Source organism: Moschus berezovskii, chromosome 23, assembly GCF_049115385.1.
Source record: "Moschus berezovskii isolate FMDL1 chromosome 23, NW_MosBer_1.0, whole genome shotgun sequence".
Taxonomy (NCBI): Eukaryota; Metazoa; Chordata; class Mammalia; order Artiodactyla; family Moschidae; genus Moschus; species Moschus berezovskii.
In genome coordinates this window covers 27,823,852-27,838,989 of record NC_142482.1, presented here as the reverse complement: position 1 = coordinate 27,838,989, position 15,138 = coordinate 27,823,852, and the positions used below count along the sequence as shown (strand labels likewise).

At 49.6% G+C, this 15,138-nt stretch overlaps 1 protein-coding gene across 5 annotated transcripts in view; it reads left to right on the top strand.

Moving 5' to 3' along the window:
• The window catches only part of CCND3 (cyclin D3), a 97,126-nt gene that overhangs the window by 13,677 nt on the left and 68,311 nt on the right, over positions 1-15,138 (top strand). Inside the window, exon 2 of one of the 5 annotated variants that reach the window (XM_088831359.1) lies at positions 13,765-13,872. The exons of the other annotated variants lie outside the window; for them this stretch is intronic. The gene's annotated coding sequence lies outside the window, so the exon portion shown is untranslated. The remainder of the gene's footprint in view (positions 1-13,764; positions 13,873-15,138) is intronic. 5 annotated transcript variants of the gene reach the window in all.

Below are 15,138 nucleotides of genomic sequence, written 5' to 3'. Positions count from 1 at the left end.
AGGCTGTGCTGGGGTTTTGTTGCTGCTCACGGGCTTTCTGTAGTTGCGGCGAGTGGGAGCTTCTCTTCATTGTGGTGCATGGGCTTCTCATTGTGATGTCTTCTCTTGTTGTGGAGCAGAGGCTCTAGGTACAAGGGCTCACTAGTGGTGCATGAGCTTCGTTGCCCCATGGCATGTGAAATCTTCCTGGACCAGGGACCAAACCCGTGTCCCCTGCATTGACAGGAGGATTCTTAACCACTGGACCACCAGGAAGGTCCATCATTGAAAACTTGTGAGCAAAGAAGAGACATGATCAGAATAGATTTCAGTAGGGCAGTAGGCAAGAGAGAGCCTACACAACATAAAAAGGATTGAAACTAGGGTGACACAGTAGGAATGGAAACAAGGGGGCGATTTGGCAAAATATTTTGAAGGTAGAAGCAACAGAACTTAGTAGTTATTTGGTAGGAAGGTATGAAGAGTCATTGGCACTGTGAAATCGCTCTGCCCTTCCCTGTTAGGCACCATGTGTGCTTCAGAGATGAAGTGTGTGGCCATGTGTGATCGTTTGCTGCTCCCTCGTCTTCTGTCCTTCGGGAATACAGTAGGTAGTCAGTAAATGAATGGAGAAGAGTTCAAGGACTAGACTACTGCGGGATATTTCAGCCTAGGTGTGTGGCAGAATATTGCTGCCATTAACAGAAATTTAAAGACCAAGAGGAAAAGATGTCCATTATCATTAAGTATCATCAAGTATAGGGTGGGTGGAGATGTCAAACTATTAATAGAAAATAGTGGGTGGACCTTGAAATATACTGTTCTTTTGGCAAGGAAGTACATTTTCCTAAGTACTAAAGATTTGGGGAGAAATAGATAATATATCTAGGAGAGATTGCTCTTGGTTATTCTTTATTCTCAGATTACTCAAGTTCAATAAGGGCAGTGTTTTTCAAAATTAGAAATGTCTTCATTTGAACCTATTTCTTATGCACATATACACACATACATGTATACATAAAACAAACAAGTTTCATTAACTAGACGATACTTCCCTTTACTTGTCTTTTTTATTCAGTTGTTTCATTTTTTAAAAACGCTGGTCAAGATTAGCTTCATGACTTCATGACCCAGTAAAGCGTCCTGACTTGCAATTTGAAAAACAGTAAGTTGGCGAGGTATCAATATTTTCAAGGTTCTGTTAGCAACAGAAACAGATTGTCCGAAATAAGGCAAAAGGAATTTATTGGAAGAAGGCTGGGAATCCATAGACTCATCAGAAAGGCTGGAAAACTAGTTTTGGAAATGAGCAGAAACTGACAAAGTGCCCAAGGGCTGAGCAGAAGGATGGACGGCATGGTTGGAATGGTCAAGCCAGATGCTCTGGTTTCCATGCTGCAAGTCAGTCAGGTTGGCTCCTCGATTTGCACTAAGGGAGAGGTAACCTCCCGAAAGGAAGTGACAGTGCTGTTGGAAAGGGGATCAGCAGTCAAAAAAGAACAGTCTGCCAAAGGTAACATGACTTAGACATATAAAAAGATACCTAACAGGGACTTCCCTTGTGGTCCAGTGGTTGAGATTCCACTTCCATTGCAAGGGATGAGGGTTTGATCCCTAGTCAGGGAACTAAGATCCCGCGTGCTGTGTGGTGCAGCCGAGAGAAAAAACGAGAGAGTAGAGCCCCTCCATGATAGTACTGGATCTGGATGGGTGTGTTCTTGCCTGTTGATGGCCTTGCCGTGTGATGAATTCTCCCTTCAGAAAGCATCTTGGCTAAAGGTGTCAAATCAAATGGCTCCAGAATATTCTGACCCTCTGCTTTGGTCATCCCACTTTCCAGGCTCTGTCCTAATTTAAGTAATTCTAAATATAGGGGAAAATTTTGTCCGTGATGATAGTCATGTACAGTGACGCAAAACTGGAACAACTGAAACGTCTCCCAGTAGAGTCTGGTTAAGCAAGATATACTGTATCTAGTACGTGGAATATTAGGTAGCCATTCAGTCCAGTTCAGTTCAGTCGCTCAGTCGTGTCCGACTCTTTGCGACCCCATGAATCGCAGCACGCCAGGCCTCCCTGTCCATCACCAACTCCTGGAGTTCACTCAAACTCATGTCCATCGAGTCGGTGATGCCATCCAGCCATCTCATTCTCTGTCGTCCCCTTCTCCTCCCACCCCCAATCCCTCCTAGCATCAGACTCTTTTCCATTGAGTCAACTTGTCGCATGAGGTGGCCAAAGTATTGGAGTTTCAGCTTTAAAATGTCAATTGCAAAAATCTGTGATATCACAAAAATTACCTATATAGTAATGTTAAGGAGAAAATTAGGATGCAGAAGTGTTCATACAATACGTTTACTGGAGAAGGGAATGACAACCCACTCCAGAATTCTTGCTTGGAAAATTCCATGAACAGAGAAGCCTGGCGGGCTACGGGCTATGGGGTCTCAAAGTCAGCCAGACTGAGAGACTGGGCACATTAGCACAACGTGTGATCTAAACTGGTTGTTTCCTTTTGTATTCCTACCAGAAGAGTTTGGTTATTCCATATCTTTGCCAATATGTTTAGTCTTTTTAAACTTTTGACCTTTCAAATGAATGTGTAGCATTAAACGGAGAAGGCAATGGCAAGCCACTCCGGTATTCTTGCCTAGAAAATCCCATGGATGGAAGAGCCTGGTGGGCTGCAGTCCGTGGGGTCGCTAAGGGTCGGACACGACTGAGCGACTTCACTTTCACTTTTCACTTTCACACATTGGAGAAGGAAATGGCAACCCACTCCAGTGTTCTTGCCTGGAGAATCCCAGGGAACGGGGAGCCTGGTAGGCTTCCGTCTATAGGGTCACACAGAGTCGGACACGACTGAAGTGACTTAGCAGCAGCAGTAGCATTAAAAAAACATTGACAACTCTCTGTTGTACACACATAGAAAGATACACACACAGAGAGAAAAGGCTGGAAGAAACTACACCAGAATGTTAACAGCAGTTGTTTGGGGGAAGCAGTAGAACTATGGGTGATTTCTTTTTTAATTTTTCCCCTTTTTCTAAATGTTCCAGTTCTGTAATAACAAGAGAAATGCAAAACAAGTCATGAGTTATGTTTCCATAAGCATATAGAAAATTAGTCTTATTGTTTTCACATTATCGCATTGGAGACATAAGCTGCCAAGTAAAAAGTTGGCACAACGGGACTTCCCTGCCGATCCAGTGGTTAAGAGTCTGCCTGCCAGTACAGGGAACATGGGTTCGATCCCTGATCCCACACGCCGCAGGGCAACTAAGCCCATGTGCCGCAACTCCAGAGCCTGGGAGGCGGAACTCCTGAAGCCTGTGCCCTTGAGCCCACGCTCTGCAGTGAGAAAAGCCACTGCAATGAGAAGCACATACACCACAACTCGAGAAAGCCCACCCAGCAACGAAGACTCAGCACAACCAAAAATTAATTTTTTAAAAAAGTTGGCACGATGCAACTTTCCTAGCGGTCCAGTGGTTAGGACTCCACTCATCCAATGCAGTGGGTGTGAATTCGATCCCAGGTCAGGGAACTAAGATCCCCACTTGCTGGGTGGCACAGCCAAAAAAGGAAAAAATGTTAAAAAAAAAAAAAAGAAGTTGGCAGGAATAGAAAGTGTGACAGCCCAGAGGACAGCCTGGTGTGGCTGGGAGGTGACAGCTGACCTTGCTTCAAGTCCCCAACTAAGCCAGCACTATCCGCCAGACGCTTCAAGTCCAAGGTCACCTATAAAGCTGAGATACCCTGGCAAACCTAGGGTGACAGCTCAGGTTGTCCTGGCAGTTGGGGGGGTGCGTCTTAATGTGAAATGCCTCACTTTCAAGAGCCAGTTACTGATGGTCGGTCACAGAGCGGCTCCCAAGTATGGAGCAGGCATTTTTGGTTGTGGGGGGCTGCAGGTGCTGCTCTCTCCTTATCCCCTTTAGCAACTTGGAGCCGGGGAGGACTGAGGCAGTGAGAGCAGGGTGCGGGACTGGGTCCCACAGTATCTGCCTTCCGCAGCTCAGCAACAGGGAAGGAGGTGGAGTCTGGATTGAGCCCTGAGATAAGGAATAGGCTGCAGCTGACTGAGAAGATCAAAATAAACAGCTGCGCCCCCAGGAGAATGAACTCCACATTCCATTCTCTGGCCCCACCCCCGATTCCCACTTCCCCCTCTCTCCTTCCCCCCAGCACATGTACACTCAGCACCCCCATCAGCTAGACCGGCCTCCCCTCAGCCTTGGCTTAGTTCCCTCAGAACCTTCCCACACTACCCCCCCCACCCCTTAACCAGAGGTTCCAGGGCCACTCTCCAGCTGTTGGGAAGGGAGTGAGTGCTCCAGACAGGTGGCCGGAGGCGGATGGAGGGGGCCTCATCCAGGGCCGGACTCCACCTGCCAGACTGGGCCACCCTCAGACTCACACGGGGGCTACCCCAGGAAGGCCCGGGAACAGAAGAAGGTGGTGGTGATGGTGGTGGTGGCCAGTCTTGGGAAGCCAAGGCCAGCGTGGGGTGGCTGGGAGGAGGGGCGTGCAGGGGTCCTGATGGCTGGCTCTGCAAACATCTGGTCCTCGCTGTGGGTGGGCCCAACCCTCCAGGAGCTCACAGTCTAGTAAGGGGAGACAGCAGGTCCAAGATGTACCTCCGAGGGGGTCATTCCTCCCTGTAGTGCCCAGGGGCAAACCCAGCCCTATGGAACCCCCTCCAAGGCTCCCTGATTCCTGACGGTTCAAGTCACTAACCCAGACCACTTTCTAGACGTGCTAACCTGGAACTTAAAATCAAGGAGACACGGACTTCCCGGGTAGTCCAGTGGTTAAGAATCTGCCTTGCGATGCAGGGGTCACAGGTGTGAGCCCTGGTTGGGGAACTAAGACTGCACATGCCACAACTAAGCCCAAGCACTGAAACTACTGAGCCTGCCTGCTCTGGAGCCTGTGCCACACACTGTAGCTACTGAGCCCACACGACACAGCTAGAGTCTTGTGCCACAATGAAAGATCTCGACTAGGGGTGGGGAGGGAGCAATTCCACCCACCCCAAAGCCTAGGGAGGGTGTGCATGGGGGCCTCGCCACCCTCTCAGTCCCTAACTGCAGGCAGACTTGCAGAGTCCCACATCACTCTTCTTAAATGACTTCCTTGAATTCCTCAAGGTCCTCTAATGTTCCACGTCTCCTGCAGATTTCTGGGCAACTCCCCCCAACACCCGGGTCTAATCCCCCCAGCCAGCAGACTCAATGTATGCATGCTGATACTAGCTGGGACCGATGACATACTTTGTAGAGGCCCTTGTTGAAAAATTATCAAGAATTTCAAGATGGTAGCAACAGAGCATTGGACCAGGGGTGGAACCCTTCTGAGTGCAGGGCTCTGTGTGCCTGCCTGGATCACGCGCCTGTGAAGCCAGTCCTGGGGTCGCTACCCTTCATCGAACCCTCTCGGTGATGCCAGGCCCGGTGCTGGGTGCTCACCACACATGATCTCATTCCTTCCTCTCAGCGGCCCTTTTCTCCCTATTGTGCAGACGAGGAAATTGAAGGATTAGACAAGCCGCATAACTTGCTGAGGTCATCAGCTCTTAAGGGCTGGAGAGGGGGGAAAGAACCCAGCCTGTCTGTCTACAGAGCCTGGGCTCTTAACCACCCAGGAGCCGCTGCAGCCCACAGGGCTGGGGTGGTTGCTGGGCAAGGCAGCTGCTTCCCGTCCCCTTCTTCTGTCCTGTCAGGGGCAGGAAGGAAGATGAGGCAAGAAACAGCAGCTGATGGTGTGGCAACAGTGGCAGAGGCGGGGAGGGTAGCCAACCCAGACAGAAGTGCTGGGTGGAGACGGTGTGAGATGGGCCCGGGGACTGTGTGAGCTGGAGGCGGCTGATAGACACCACAGCTGTGCCCTCCACCCTCTCGCCCGGTGTGGGCACCGCTGAGCCTTTCCCCCACCTCTCCCCTGATGGCACCTCCAGCTCTGCCTGTCTCTCTTCCTCTTTCCTCCTGTGGCCTCTGCTCCCCAGCTGTCTCCTTCACGCCCTTTCCAGCCAGCCTTCACTGTGGGGTGTGGGGGGAGCATCACTCAGGACCCTCCTCCAATTCTGTCTTCAGCATCTCCATAGCAGTAATAACCACGGTTTAGTCAGCACCTACTATGTGCCAGTTGCACTGCTAGGCACTTAATTTTAAAACTTTCTTTAAAAAAACATTGTTTTGGCTGCACTGGGTCTTCGTTGTGGCTCTTGGGATCTCTACTGGGGCATGTGGACTTCTTAGTTGGGGCAGGTGGAATCTAGTTCCCCAACTAGGGGTCAAAGTTGGGCCCTCTCCATTTTGAGCTCGGAGTCTTAACCACTGGCTGGACCACCAAGGAAGTCCTCTAGGCATTTTATAAATAGGTAAACTTGAATTCTCTCCGCCAACCTATAAACGAGGATTATCATCCACATTTTATTAAGGAAGAAATCGAGGCTCAGAGGGGCTCAGAGATTTGTCCAGGGCTATGTAGGTGTTCTGCCCTTCCTCACTGCCTATCCCACAGGACCGTGTTGGCCTGATAAGGTGAGGTGGTCCTGGAGTGTGGAGGAGACTTTTCTCAGCAAGGAGAGAGTTTGAGAAATGGTCAGTTTGAGGGAGGAGTGGATTATGTATTGTGAGTGAGGGAGATGGTCACCTCCTTTGGGTTGGCTGGGGTGGCATGGCGAGGATTTGACTCCACTGTCTACCTGGAGGGCCCTTTCTGACACTTAAAACAGACCTGCTGGCATGAGGTGACGGGGAGCTGAAGGGCTGAGGACACAGATGAAGAGGAAGGTCCCTCTCACACATTTTACCCATTGGCACCAGAGAATGGACTGTGATAGGCACTGGGAGAGGTTCAGTTGCTAGAATGTATGCGTGTGTGCTAAGTCGCTTCAGTCGTGTCTGACTCTTTGTGACCCCACGGATGGCAGCCCGCCAGGCTTTTCTGTCCATGGGATTCTCCAGGCAAGAATACTGGAGTGGGTTGCCATGCCCTCCTTCAGGGGACCTTCCTGACTCAGGGATCGAACCCGCGTCTCTTGTGTCTCCTGTATTGGCAACCGGTTCTTTACCATTAGCCCCACCTGGCAAGCCCAGACTGCTGGAATAGAGACCCCCAAATCAGGCATCTGAACAAAATGGAAATTTCTCACATACAAGTCCAGGTGGGCAATCGGACCCCTTGACAGGGTTGGGGACCCACACTTCTCCCAGGCTGTTGTTCGTCCAGGCCCTTGGATGTTGAAGATAGCACACCACCCCATCCCCTGGGTCCATGATCCAGCCAGTGGGAAGGGAGAGGGGGGTAGGAGGGGGCACAACTCTTCCTTTTCAGGACATGACTCCAAATTGCCAGATCCCTTATCCCAGTAGCCAAAAGTTGGTCACCCACCAAATTGAGCTACAGAAGATCTTGGGGATCATACTGAGCTGAGCTTCTAGTATGAAAGGTTTAAGAAGGGGAAATGCATGCTGTGGGGTTGTTAGGAACCTTCATCCCGGGATCTCGACAGGCAGGGACCAGGAGAGCCTGTGTCACGTACGTGAGGATGGCCTTTCTACGCAGAACCTCTGAGCAGAGGGTTCCCAGATGGACTTCTTTCTGGGGGAGGCCTAGGGCAGCGGGGCCAGCACCCCCCTCACTACGGCCCTCTGCCCTGGATACCTTATTCTTGATCACAGGTAGAGGATTTGACTCCACCTGCTTTGACCAGAGCCCTGGTCTCAGGAGCACTGCAGGATGGGGGAGGAGCCTCAGTGAAGGGCACCACTCTTGCCCCTTTGGGAGGCTCTGCTGTCCTCAGATGGGGTAAGGAGGTGTCATGTCCCCTCACCTTAGTGAGCAGGTGGAATCGTCTCAGCATCAGGAGATGGAGAGTCTCGGGGCTCTCAGGGCAAGTCTCAGTCTCAGAGACAAAGTACATGGAGTTACGGCAGGAGGTCCTGCTTTTTCCAAAGGAGGGAAACGGTTCTCTTCCTCTGAAGTTGTGAATTTCTGGATGCAGTCTTCTGCGCCATTGTTTGTTTGCTAATCCATTCACCCATTCATTTGTTCGTTCATCCATTCGTTCATCGTTATCTATGTATTGAGCACCTGCTGCGCAGATGCTGTGTTCATTTCAGGTGAAAGAGAAAAGAACAGGACAGGCACAGCCCCTGACCTCATGGATCTTACAAGCCCTCAGTGTCCCCTTGCTGCCTCCCCATGGAGGACAGACCAAGCCATCACAGCTCTGAGAGGCATCCTTGTGGCTCAGAGCGTGAAAGACCCGCAGGTAGCCCCTGAAAGCACGTGGCAGGTCTTACCTGGGCGCTGTCCTGGGGCGGCTAGGTGGGGCTGGGTGGAGGTGTGTGGGGGGAGGAGCAGGCATTGGAGTGGGTGTTTCACTTCCCCCTCACAAGGCGTGGAATCTGCTTTTTCTCAGTTGGTGAGATTGCTGACTTCTCTTCTGCTCCGGGGGAACACGTTCCCTCCCAGCCCCTCCTCCAGCACCCTGGTCTGGGTGGGATCCTTCCTCCTATTACCTGTGACCCCAGGAAAGAGCACGGTGTAGGGAGTGGAAATCTGTGTGGGGACACTTCCTCTGTGGGCTCTTTGATTTCGGAGTTCTTCTCTGGGCCCCTCTTGCCCTGCAGTCCTCCCAGCTAGTCCAGGAAGAGAGGCTGTACACCCTGGCCTCCACAGAGGGCTCACTGGCTTCCTGCTTCCACCGAGTGCCAGACCCACACCCAGACCTGCCGCCCGCCTTCTCATGTTGGCGTCTCTCACTTTATTCCTTGAGGCACAGCGTTGCTCTGGACCCTGAATGACCTCTCAGTGTCACTTCATCCGCTCTTCTTATTCCCTGGCAAAAGTTTGAGGCCCCAACTGGAATGTAAACCCAGGGATTCAGGCCAAAGAAAGAAAGAAAACCTTCAGAGTCACGTGCCCCCATCTCTGCAGTTAAGATGGTCGATAGGAAGGCAGGGGTCCTGTCTGCATTACATATTTTTGGCTTTTAGTAGGATTTGCACTTAGCAGGTGTTCAGTAGGTGCTGGGTAGTGTATGGATGAGTAGAGGCAGGCTGGCAGTCACAGGAACCCAAAGATAGGGCTGCCCCATTATTGTAACAATGAAATATAGTCCACTGTCATTATTCACAATACTTGACATTCTATAAGGTTGCTGTGGGGGCTTCCCTGGTGGCTCAGTGGTGGAGAATCCGCTTGCCAATGCAGGAGACACAGGTTTGATCCCTGATCCTGAAAGATCCCACCTGCGTCGCAGGAGCTTAGCCCGTGTGCCACAACTGTTGAGCCTGTGCCCTAGAGCCCGGGAGCTGCAACTCCTGAAGGCTGCCTGCCCTAGAGCCTGTGCTCTGCAACAGAAGATGCCACTGCAATGAGAAGCCTGTAACTGGAAAGTAACCCCGCTCTCTGCAACTAGAGAAAAGCCCAGGTAGCAATGAAGACCCACCACAGCCACAAATAAATAAATAAAACTGTTAAAAAGTAAAGTCACCATGAACTCTGAATTAGTGAATCCAGAGCCGTTGCTCCAAGGGAAATACAAGGCTGACTTCCTTTGAGCCTGTGGTCCCGACATTTTTCATCAACCCATCAACATACTTGTTTTATGTGAGTTTCTGTTTTAAGACACTCTTTGTAATATGTCGATTCAGTAACACTGAACTCAGGGCCCAGGGCACTGTAACTCATGCCTGAACGAAGCTTAGCTCACGCACACTGCAGCCTTCTTGTAGTTAGCCGTGTAGCCATGCATGGGAGCCATTTAAAACAGTGAAATCAACAAAAAGGCTAAAAATGCTGGAAAGCTGGCACTGAGTAGACTGAAAAGGACACTTGTTTACTGCACAAGAGATGCAGCGAGGAGGCAGAACTTCGCCCTGTTCAACCTCAGCTGAGAACAGGCGCATCAGGTGACTTGAATTTTTCACACCTCCAGGAGTGTCCTCGAATGACTGCAAAAGCGGCAGGAGAATTGATTTGGGAGTTTCAGAAAAATGTTAGAAAGTAGGCAGATTCACAAATGGAGAATCCGTGAATATAGAGGATGACTGGACCTCCACGGGGGTTGGTAGATACCGGATGCCCTCTGCCCCAGCCCTCCCCCCAGCATTCAGCGTCTAAGGATGGGCTGCCTTGCCCAGCATGGCCCTCCATCACCCATACTGCGCCACTGCGGCCTCTCCGGGGGGTGGGGGGGTGAATCTCCCTGGCCTGGCCTGCACTGGAGGAGGGGTGAAGAAGCCCTGCCCTGCCACCCTTCCCCCTTTCCCCTTCTCACTGCGCATGAGGCCTCCCTGGTGAACCAGATCCACACGTGCATCAAAGGAGGTGGGGTGACACGAGCAGGCAGCCACCTGTGACTTCTCCAAGCCAAGTGTTGCACCAACACCTGGGGAAGACCCCCTGGCGGTTTGGGGGAGTCTGTTTTGACCCGATCTTTATTTACCCCTCACAAAGGAAGTAAATAAATAGCTCTTTGAGTGTCTGTGTGGATGTGCGCGTGCCAGACTCTGTGTGTGCCTGCCGCACGCCGTTAAAAACCATGGCCAGGCCCCAGAGGAAGTGGTAACAGAACAATTGTTTATTTTCCATTTACCCTCCTATCCCTCCCCACCTCCACCCTTTTAATGTGCGCCCAGAGGCATTCTCTGCCAGTCCAGGATCCAATCATTTGTTCATCCATTTCTTTTTTTTCTTTTAAGACCTTACGCTTTATTTGCTTATTTTTAAAAAATATTTATTTATTTGACTGTGCCGGTCTTAGTTGCAGCACTCGGGATCTTCAGTCTTCGTTGTGGAATGCAGGAATGCAGATCGCATGTGGCATGCGAACTCTTAGTTCTGACATGTGGGATCTAGTCTTCTGACCAGGTATCAAACCTGGCCCCCTGCATTGGAGCATGGGAGTCTTAGCCCCTGGACAACCGGGAAGTCCCTGTTCATCCATTGCTTCGTTCACTCGTCCTGGTGTGCTCTGAAGCAACATAGTGCCAGATGCTGGCGAATGTAAAAGACAGATATATAGAATGTACAGAAGAAGGTGGGATGGGGAAGGGCGTTTGGCCTGGCGGTGTGACTTTCTTCCTTGAAGGACTCTCTGCACTTGGGAAGCAAGTGTTGTGGTACTCCCCACTGCACCTCTTCACTGCCCCTGTGGCTGCCTGCCCACCCCAGGCCTCCGGGAGCACTTGCCTGGATTACTGTGTGTTTCCATAACATTGCTGCTCGAAAACCATCAGAGACTTCCTTCTCTGGGCCTGTGAAATTAAATTCAGCTTGTCATGGTGCTCTGGGTCTCCTTGCATCTGGGCTCAACCTACCTATCCAGCCCTTTTACCCCCAGTCAACCTCCATCACCTTATTCCTGGGCTTCCATGGTAGCTCAGCTGGTAAAGAATCTGCCTGCAAGGCAGGAGACCCCCCGGTCCAATTCCTTGGTTGGGAAGTTCTCCTGGAGAAGGGATAGGCTACCCACTCCAGTATTCTTGGGCTTCCCTGGTGGTTCAGATGGTAAAGAATCCTCCCGCAATGCAGGAGACCTGGGTTTCGATCCCTGGGTTGGGAAGATCCCCAGGAGAAGGGCACGGCAACCCACTCCAGTATTCTTGCATGGAGAATCCCCATGGACAGAGGAGCCTGGCAGGGTACAGTCCATGGGGGTCACAAAGAGTCGGACATGACTGAGTGACTAAGCACAGCACACCTTATTTCTGCCCAGCAGGCATGCTGAGACATCCTGGGGGTCCCTGCTTCCATCCCTGATTCACACTGTCCCCCCTTCTTGGGATGCACCTTGTCCTTCTCTCATCCACTCCTGTCTGTCCAAACTTGGCTGTTCTTCACGTCCTGGTTTAAATCTACCTGGCTGCTCCCCCGACACATCCCACCTTTTGGATAGCATATCCTCGTGTCCGTTGGGTGTGGATGCAGCTCCTTGTCCCTACTAGACCGTGAATTCCTTGAGAACAGGGTCTGTGTCTTAGTTAGCTTCCACCTTCTTTTTTTTTTTTTTTTTACTGCACTGCACAGCGTGCAGAATCTTACTTCCCTGACCAAGGATTGAACCCGCAGTCTCTGCATCAGCAGAGCCTTAACCACTGGACTGCCACGGAAGTCCCTCCTTCTTTCATTGATTCATTTAGCCCGTATGAAGGGTGACTGTACGTGATGACTCCTGTCCTTGTTTCTCTAATGTACCCATCACTGCATATGATATCCTCTTGATCAATGCTGGTCCAACAGATGATGCTGCAAGTACGAAGTCTCGGGGTGCAAGTCTCTATGCTGTGGGCATTCTGAGGTGAGGGAGAGCAGGGAAGGTGGGGTTGAGGGGAGGGCTTCCGGGAGAGCTGAGCAGTTTCTGGAGTGGACAGGTGGAGTCTGGAGGGTTGGGACATGGAGACAAGGGCAGGGCAGGAGCCCTGAGCATCCTGACCCAAGCCCAGGATTCTTGCTTTCGGCTCTCACGACCATGCCGGTGTCCAGATCTGGGGAGGGCACTGAGGAAGGAGGCTTGAACCATGCACATCCGTGGACAGAGTCCTTCTGGAGACCTGATCCATATGGTGAAGCAAGGGAGGACAGAGAGACAGCCATGGATCTCTTGCATGTTGGGTCAGATTTAGGCGCAGAGCAGGGCTTGGGAAAGTCGTGCATTCATTCATTCAGTCTTTATTTTTAAGGTTTAAAAAATTATAGAATGAATACTTGCTCAGTACAGGAAATTTGGACAATATACAAAAATAGGAAAAAGCTAGAAAAATTGTGTTACCACCCAAAGACAGCCTTAGTTTACATTTTCTAAGCCTTCTCTCTTTATTATTTAAATAATTGCCTTGCAATTATTTAAGCAGCTATTTAAGTAATTGTTAATTTTGTATTTAATTTTTAAGGAAAAATTCATTAACTTGAATAGTAAGAAATGTAATTGTGAAAGTAAAACTTTATTATAAACATCTTCATTTTAAAAACACCTTACAGACAGGAAGAAAATAAAGGTGCCCCACCCTCCAACTTTCATCCCCTGGGGAAAACCAGTGTTAAGGGCTAGTATGTGTCCTTCTGAACCTTTTTTTCACACTCAGTTTTATTTTTTTTCAAAATAAGATTATAGGATACTGTTCATATGCACTTATTTTTCTTTTTACAAAGTTAAGATCATTTTGCACTCAATGTTGCATATCCTTTTTTTAAAAAAAAACATTTTTTATGCTGCTGCTGCTGCTAAGTCACTTCAGTCGTGTCCAACTCTGTGCGACCCCATAGATGGCAGCCCACCAGGCTCCCCGGTCCCTGGGATTCTCCAGGCAAGAACACTGGACTGGGTTGCCATTTCCTTCTTTTTTTTTTTTTTTGAATCATTCTACTTTTGGGTTTTTTTTTTCCATTGCTGTTATACTTAACAGGAATTATAAGCCATTGTACTTTTTAAAAATATTCACACACATACATACACACATACATGTATATAAGTATATATATATGTCAAAATATAATTTTAGGCAACTTTATTTAGTTGGGCCTTCTCCTTTTTTATGCTACATAAATTTAAATAAGTATCTGACATTATACAAAATGAATCCATACTATTAAAGCATTACATATGATATAGTTATAGGTTGTAATTTACAACACTGTTTGAAAATATGGAATAATTTGCTTGAAAACGCAGAAATATCTACTTTGTACTTTTCAGAACATGATTGAAACAGCCCATTGATTAATCAAAATGATTTTATTTTTGTTTCTTTTTTTTGGCTGTGCCACTAGGTTTGTGGGATCTTAGTTCCCTCACTGGGATCAAACCCATTCTCCCTTCAGTGGAAGCTTGGAGTCTTAACCTCTGCACCACTAGGGAAGTCCTGATATTTTTTTAAGGTAAGAAGTAGATCTATTTAGAGAGAAACACACTCCACAGAGTGTGGGCCATCTCAGAAGGCAAGAGGCCCATACCACTTTAAGAAACAGCTTTTTCTATGTGAAGATGTAGATTTTTGAATACTTATGTAACTGTCCACCCACATTTTATTCAGAATTCTCACAGACGTTTCCTAGACTCTGTGCTAGGCCCATGAGACAAATTCTGCTCTCTGGAGCTCCCAGGCTGGTTGAGACACCAACACCTGAGCAGTTTCCACTTAATGAATACATGGCTACAGTGGCTTCGGTGCTGCTTGCAGCGGAAGCTTGCAAGAGGTGGGGGTCAGGGTGCCATCAAGGAAGGCTTTGTGGAGAGATGACTTTGTGGAGAGATGACTTTGCTATGCTGGGTCTTGACGACGAGTGGGAGGTCCCACAGGCAGAGGCTGGAGGACAGAGTGTAGGGGCCCCAGTAGTGATGTGACTTATTATCAGCCATCCTCCCAGCCCCAGAGGTTTCTTTCTACTTTTCCTTTGGATATGACAGATTCTGCAAACAAGGGCTCCAGCTGTTTATCTGGGGCCATCCCAGGGCCAGGGGCTCCCACTCCCTGCTGCAGAGGCTGTGGGGCCCTGATTAAGGAAACAGCTGAGGCAAAGGACTTAGGGCAGAAGGGGAGGGAAAACCTGAAGGAAGGGCACTGGAGAGCCGGGGCGAAGGACAGGAACAAGCAAACCGTGCCCGTCTGTGCTTCTTGGGTGGGTCCCCGCCTTCCTCCACCTGGAAGACCCTGCTCCATCAGGGCCCCTTCCTCTGGCACCTCCTCTGCGACTCTATTCATTCATCACATGCGTCCCGATGGCGTCGATCAGAACTGACTCCTCTCTTGTGTGCTCACTGAGCAAGTCAGCCTGTTGCCACTAACGAGGGTGAACTTTGGAATCAAGAGTCACAGCAGGAGTAGCTGACCTGTATGAAATATTTCACACTGGTTGGACACTGTGCTGAGGGATTTTTTTTCTTTTCTTTTTTTTTTTGACAGTGCTGGGTCTTTGCTGCAACGCATGGGCTTCTCTAGTGCTCTAGTTGTGATGCACAGGCTTAGTTGCCCTGAGACAGCTGGGCCTTAGTTTCCGACCAGGGATGCAACCCGAGTCCCCTGTACTGGAAGGCAGATTCTCACCCACTGGACTACCAGGGAAGTCCCACGTGATGAGAGTGTTTTGAATCTATTTTCTCATTTAATATTTTCCAATAGCCAGTGTGGTGGGAATTATGATCCC